The following is a 7,807-nucleotide window of genomic DNA, read 5'->3' as shown; positions in this document are numbered from 1 at the left end:
ATTATCCTGGGATGACTTGAACTAAAGCTCAAAAAATGTTTATTTGGTAGCTTCCATCTAAAAGGTGGATTATAAGGTGCTTTTGCCAGTATGACGCCTATAGGAGTGCTCCTACCCACAAAACGATGCTGGGTCATGGCTCCTGAGAAGTCGCAATATGTGTATTCGTATAGCCAGTACTCCAGTAGCGCAATCAAAAAAATATTCTACCAAAGGTACAAAATGCCTTCAAGGACAACTGGTAGGTTTTTATGTTTGGAATGCATTTTTTATGTGTAGAGCTCATTTTCATCATGAAAAACAAACTGGAGATGTCTCAGTTAAATATAAAAAAACTTAAGAAAAATGTCATCTTTATTTCAACATGAACTCTGACTTTGTTCAGTTTTAATGGAGCCATGATAGATCCATCGTAATGCATTTTGTAATGAATAGATTCATGTGACTTATTTACGTCAAACAGCAACAGAAACCTTAGGTTAGCTTCACATCTGTACTGGGCTCTCTTACTGGGTCCGTCAGGGTACCCAAACAATGGAGAGTCGGACTGCTAATTCAGTAGTTACACACGGACACCAGGACTTTTCTCTCGGCTGATTTTTGTCGGTTTCTGTAGCAGAGTCTCTAACAGCACAGATGTTGAAATTAGCCTATGGGGGCGTTCACACTACCGTCTGTGTCCAACAGGTAGTGTCCGCTCGTAGTGTCTGTTCAAAATCTTGCACGGACATTAGGAGCGCCATTTAAATAAATGACAGGTGTCACGGACACAGCTAGTGTCCGCTCCTAATGTCCGTGCCAGATTTTGAACGGACACTAGGAGCGGACACTACCTGTCGGACACAGACGATAGTGTGAACGCCCCCTAAATAGAAAAAAAAATAACAGTATGAACAGAGCTTTATGAAACCATTTTACAGCATCACACTTTATTTTTCTTGTTGCACATGTATTGAAACATATTTTTATTTATTACACTGTTCTGTATAAATATGTATAAATATTTTAATAATAAAATGTATTCATCATGTAAATATAAATTACATAAAATAATGAAAAAGTTATTGTTCATTGGCTACAAGGATGTTTTCTTTCCTGTCAATTTGAAGGAAAAAAACAACTTTTGCATATTGATGAATGTAAAAATACTGGATTCAATTTATCTCTTGTTGAACTGTTTATTAGTTGCTGCTCTTTTAGGTGTAATCAAATTTTATTGAAAATTTTTAAAACAAAGTAAAACATAACATGCGCATGAGAGGCAGAGGTCAAAATAAAAGCAGAGCAAAGGCCAAAGGCCAACAGCGACCAAACCAACAATATACACAAAGACCCTCAAGCGCAGGGACATGAAAAACTAAGACAAATAAAGAGAACACAAGGAGGGACAAGAGGAGAGCAGGGTACAAAATAAAAAGGAACCAGCAGAGGGAAGACAGGACACGAAGGGAAGAGGGACCAGGGCAGGCAAAAGCTGGAAAAAAGATGGAGCGCAGTCAGAGGCCAAACAGGGAAGCGAACTCCGGGGTTTCCTGAAATATGATCCACGGCCGCCAGAGGGCTTCAAATTTAGAGGAATCCGCAGAGTCCTCAGCAACCAGAGCCTCCATCCGCCTGATGAGAAGGAGCTCCTGTAGCCACTCTACTAGGGAAGGCACCACGGGGCTCCGCCAATGTCTGGGTATAACCGTCCTAGCGGCCGTGAGAAAATGGCGTAACAAGTCGCCTTTGACCTTGGAGATTTTCCCAGGAATCAAGGAGAGGAGAGCCACTTGAGGAGAGGGAGATATAAAACGACCACTAACCTTTGAGTAGACAGAAAAGACCGAAGACCAGAATACCTGGATCTTACTGCATTCCCACCAGATGTGGAAGAAGGATCCCACTGCAGAACCACAGCGCCAGCACACGTTTGGGACGGAGGGGTAGATACGATGCAAGAGGGTCGGGCAGCGGTACCATCGAGACAGAAGTTTGAAGTTCTTCTCTTGAGCGCTACATGGCAGCGGCAGTTTATGTACAAATAGGAAAGAGCGAGCCCAATCAGCAGCAGACAGGTGCAGACCTAAATCAGAATCCCAAGCTCTAGTAAAGGGGGGAAGACCTGGGGTAGCGGCAGTCAATAGAACGTCGTAAAAAAGCGAAAGAGCACCAGGGGGCGCCTCCTGCCGGCGCAATACTGCCTCTAAAACGGTCGGAGCAGCAGCAAGAACCGGCGGCAAGGAAAACCTGCGGGAAAAAGGTTGAGAGCTGGTTATACTCCAACCAGGAAAGGGACAACCCCGGAGAAGAAGCACTAAGTTGTTCGAGGGACGGGAGTGGGGAGGACCCCGCGATAGAGCCGAGCCTAATGTCATCGTCAACAGACCAGCAAAGAAAGCGACGGGCCGACTGAGCAGGAGGGAACATGGCATTCCGAAAAAGAGGAGTCAGGGAACCAGGGACCCTAGCCAAAGACGACAACTGACGAACCCTATCCCAGGTTGCTAGGAAGTGTGAGGAGAGCAAGGAAGGGAAGGCAGGAGAGGGCCGGAAGTGAGGGGGAATCCATGGTAAGGAAGCAAGGGGAGCAAACAGAAGTGCCGCCTCTATTGAGACCCACTGCTTGTCAGAGGCCCTGAACCGCCAGTCGAAAAGACGGAGCAAGACCGCAGAGCGGTAATACAAGAAAGGATCAGGAAGGCCCGCTCCCCCACAAACCCTACGACGAGTAAGAGAACGAAACTTAAGCCTGCTGCGGGAGGGTCCCCAAACAAACCTACCGAACATTGACTGCAAAGTCATAAAATAACGCCGAGGAACCGGGATTGGAAGAGTTTGGAACAGGTAAAGGAACCTAGGGAGCACATCCATTTTCAGGGCATTAATATGGCCAAACCAAGACAAGCCAAGGGACCCGTATGTCCTCAGGTCTGCCTTAGTTCTTTCAAGCAGAGGAAGGTAGTTCAGGGCAACCAGATCGGATGGATCGGAAGGAACCTGAACCCCCAAATATGTAATAGAGCGAGATTGCCATTTAAAGGGGAAGCTCGCAGCAAGATGCGTCACCTCTGATTGCGGAAGCGACACGTTAAGGGCCTCACTTTTCGTCAGGTTGACCTTAAAATTAGAGACGTCGCCAAAACGACAAAACTCGTCCAAAATAGCCGGAAAAGAGACGCGGGGTTGAGTAACATACAGAAGCAAATCGTCGGCATAAAGAGCCAACCGAATCTGGGCGCCACCTACCAAGGGGCCTAGGACATCCGACCGAGCGCGCAAAGCAACCGCCAGGTGCTCCATTACCAGAGCGTATAAGAGAGGGGACAGAGGGCAGCCCTGACGAGTACCATTGCGCACCGGAAAGGAATCAGACAAAAGGCCATTGGAGCGCACCCTCGCCGACACATCCCCGTACAAGGAAAGGACTTTCTGCAAGAACCCCGATCCTATCCCTATCTGCTCCAGGGTCGCACGAAGAAAGCCCCAGTGAACGCGGTCAAACGCTTTCTCGGCGTCAACGGATAACAGACACATGGGAGTATGGCTAGAGCGCGCCGCACCAGTAACGAGAAGGGTCTTACAAACATTGTCCCTAGCCTCACGGCCCGGGATGAATCCAACTTGGTCCGTATGGACCAAATGGGGCATCAAGGGAGAAAGACGGTTTGCGAGCAGCTTGGCGTAGAGTTTGATATCAATATTAAGCAGAGATATCGGACGGTAGTTGGCGCAACAACTAGGATCTTTACCGGGCTTTGGTAAAACCGTAACCAAGGCAGAGAGGGATTGGCGAGGAAAAGGCGCGTCAGCATCCACGCTATTAAAAACACAAAGCAAGAAAGGGGTTAGTAGTTCCCGAAAAGATTTGTAGAAGCGAGGGGTAAAGCCGTCCGGACCCGGAGATTTACCCAACGGAGTCGACCGAAGGACCTCTGTTACCTCCTCTTCAGTAAACGGAGAGTCGAGAGAGGAACTAACATCAGCGGTAAGAATAGGGAGAGGCGTAGCGGAAACATATTCCCGTATCTTACTCAAAGCCAGCTCCGGGTCCAGGTCGGCATAACGACCCCTAAGGTTATACAAATCACGATAAAAGTCACGAAAAACATCCGCAATAGCAACCGGGTCGTGTACGGTGTGGGCGGCCCCGTTCCGAATACAAGGGATATAGGACGCCGAAGAACGGGGGTGGAGACGTCGAGCAAGCGGGCGCCCGCTTTTATCGGCAAATTCGTAGAAACGACTTCTCATCCTATCCCTCTGTCGGGCGGACGCCTCATCCAGGAAAGAGCGAAGCTCTTCCCTCACGTTAAGAAGTTCGGTGAAGGTTGAGGGGGCCAAAGTCCGCTTATGTTCTTCCTCTAGTCGGTGAATACGAGCCAGCGTGGAAGAAATCCAGGCTGAACGTTCCTTCTTAAGGCGCGAGCCATTTTGTATAAGAACGCCCCGAAGAACGCATTTAAATGCCTCCCAACGAGTCGGAAGAGGGGTCGGGTCCTGAGCGTGCGACGCCTCGAACTCTCGAATAGTGGGCTCGATGGCAGAGCGACACGTCGCATCCTGAAGGAGGCCGTCGTTAAGGCGCCATGTGAACGGACGAGGGGCAAGGCCCGGAATCGAGAGAGACAGAAACACTGGAGCATGATCCGACCATAGAACTGACCCGATCCGTACTGCCGGCGACCAGGAGAGGGCATGGTGGCTAATCAGAAAAAAATCAAGACGGCCGTAAGACCCGTGAGCAGGGGAGTGGTACGTAAAGTCGCGACCCTGCGGATGAAGGATTCGCCAGACGTCAACTAAACGGTGGGAGTGGAGGGAAGAACGAAGCCTCCTGAGCTGGGCAGGAGCGCAGATTGTACGAGGGGGGGAAGAATCAACAGTCGGGTCAAGTACAAAGTTAAAGTCACCCCCTAAAAGAACCACCCCCTCACTAAAGTCGGCTAGTTTACGCAACAGGGACCTACAGTAGACCATCTGCTGCTGATTAGGGAGATAGCACCCTGCTACTGTGACCAAAGAGCCACCAATACGCAATTTCAAAAAGACATACCTGCCCTCCGGATCAAGAATCGAGTCCAACACCTCAAATTGAAGGGAACGGTGAAAGGCAATAGAGACACCCTTGGATTTGGAGGACGGGTTGGCGCTGTGGTACCACAAGGGATAGTATCTGCTACGAATGTCAGGGATGTGGCCCTGCCGGAAGTGGGTCTCCTGTAAAATCAAAATATGAGAGCGGGATTTGTGGAAATGATAGAGGATTTGGTTACGTTTTTGGGGGACATTAAGGCCCCTAGCGTTAAAAGAACAAAGAGTAACAGAAGCCATACCTGAGTCGCTCAGAGGGGAACACAAAGAACAGGGAAAGACACAGGAGGGAAATGGAGGACAAGGACAAAACTAGACAAAAACAAAGAAACAGAAGAACGAAAATGAACGAGGGAACAAACACAAACAAGAGAAAAAAAAACAAACAAACCACTAAGTGGGGGAGGAGGAGCCTCCCTAGAAAAGGTGGGGAAGGGTGACAAAAAAAAGCACCACAATCGCACTACTGAGTAGCGCGAGGACCCCGGTGGGAGACGAGCCTAAACAGAACGGCACCGCCCCTACCCGGAGACCCCGGGCCAAATAACACAACAACAGTCACATGACAAAGAGAAATCCAACCGGATAAAAAAGAGGAAACTGAAAAAAAAAAAATGCAATAAGTAACATAGACCAGCCAAGTCAAAATCAAGGTGGAGGATTGTCCTGAACTGCAGCGGCACCAGCAGAGGCAAGGGAACGGGATCGTCTGCGCTGGCGGGACTTGCATCGAACTCCTGCCGGAGGGAGCGCAGGAGGAGCACCTGAAGAGGAAGGCCAGCCGGGGACATCTACGGGAGGTAGGCCGAGAGCCAGCATAAAAGAAGGGATCTCGTCAGGGTGATGAAGAGAAAGCAGACGGCCATCTTTGCGGACTTGCAGACGAAACGGGAACCCCCAGGAATACGGGATACGGTGTTGAATCAGAACATCCAGAGCACGACGTTTGGCCAAGGTGAGCCTGGAGAGGTCAGGAAGAAGCGACAAGGGATGATCTTGGTACAAAATCTGCTCAGAATCCCTGGCCTTGCGCATAATAGCCTCTTTCAGCTGATAACGGTGTACACGGCATATCACATCTCTAGGCAAATCAGAACTAGGGGCCCGCGGTCCCAGTGCCCGATGGGCACGATCAAGTTCCAAGGGGGAGTCCACAGGTTCACCCAGCAGTGAGTTAAATACAGAACGCAAAGTCTCATTCAATTGCTTATGGTCCACAGACTCTGGGAGACCCCGTACACGGATATTGTTCCGTCTGTTTCGATTCTCCAAGTCATCAATAGTATCAGATAAACGTTGTAGTTGCCGGGAGTGCGCTTGAAGCACAGAGTCCTGGACAGAGAGCTGAGCAGAATTAGCCGAGGCAGAAGTCTCAACTGCCGCCACGCGGTGCTCCAAGCGCTTCACAGAGGAGGACACTGCAGACAGTTCGGCCTTGTATGACCGTTCCAGTCTCAAAACATACGCTTCCATGTCAGCCTTGGTGGGAATAGAGCCAAGAGCAGCACTGAGACGATGCAATTCCCCCAACGCGTCACCCAGGGGGGTCACCTCGACACCAGGGAGCAGCAGAGGAGAAGCCAGGGAGATGTCGGGGCCTGGAGCAGCATTACCAGGAGGAGCAGCAGAGGGACCCTGAGGTCCTGAGGAAGATGGAGGTCCACTGGGAGGCCACAGGAGGGGGATATCCAGGGTGCCCCGTGCCCCAAGTACAGAGTGAGGTTGGGAAGGCTGCTGCCGGGGCTCCGGAGTGCTGTGAGCCTTAGGAGAAGGCATGGCCGCAGGGGAGGAAGGCAGGGAAGGCCAGTCCATATCCAGCCTAGAAGTAGATGCAGGGGGGGAGGGGGGAGTACCTGTGAGCGCACGTGGCAGCACCATGGAGGAAGTCTGCAGGTCTCCCTGTGAGTCCCCTGGAGAGGCACGCTCCGTGCTGGGTTTCAGGGAAGCCACGGAACGATCTGGAGGGCATGCTGTGCCTGAGGAGCCAGCCAGGACAGGGCTTCCATGCCTGCCCGCGAGCGCTGCCGGGTCCGGAGAGGAGGAGGCCGGCGCCATTTTGGAAGAGCCGTTCAGCGTGGTACCCGGAGCGCCGAACAGCCGCTGGAGCCCTGCAGCCGATGAGACCGCTGAAAAGAGGACCTGGCCGGTCCACGTCTATTCCTCCCCATCCAGAAGGGAAAAAGGAGCCGGTTGGAGGTAAGTGACAGGTGGCCCGGGGATCCAGGGAAGCGGAGCTCAGAGAGTGAGCGTCTTTACTCCGCCATGGTTAGGCCACGCCCCCCAGTTGCTGCTCTTTTAAATACCTTTTGGCCAAGTTGTGGTCAGGGATATAAATGCAAACAAATTACATCAAAAGACAACATAATACGGATTTCTAATACAGGAAGTGTGTAGGTACAATAAATAAACTATATCAAACACTAGGGGCAAGCTGAGATTCAAAATAACACAATGCAGTTCTCAAGTCAAGTTATCAAATATGGAGAGCAGGGGAAGAAAAAAATAGATTTGGGGTTCATGAAGGGGAGGGAGGTGGGTCAGCAGAGATGATACTCAAAGGATACTCTGCCTTCATATGATTAAGCTGTTGGCAGATAAAGGGGGTCAATAAACTGGGGGCAGAGGAAGGGGGCATTAAGATGGTGACAGATGAAAGGAGGAGATTAAATTGGTGGAGAGGGGACATTTAAATGGGAATAGATGGAGGGGGAGAGACATTAAACTAGGGACAGAT

Source organism: Leptodactylus fuscus, chromosome 1, assembly GCF_031893055.1.
Source record: "Leptodactylus fuscus isolate aLepFus1 chromosome 1, aLepFus1.hap2, whole genome shotgun sequence".
NCBI lineage: Eukaryota > Metazoa > Chordata > Amphibia > Anura > Leptodactylidae > Leptodactylus > Leptodactylus fuscus.
Note: the sequence above shows the minus strand (reverse complement) of the source record.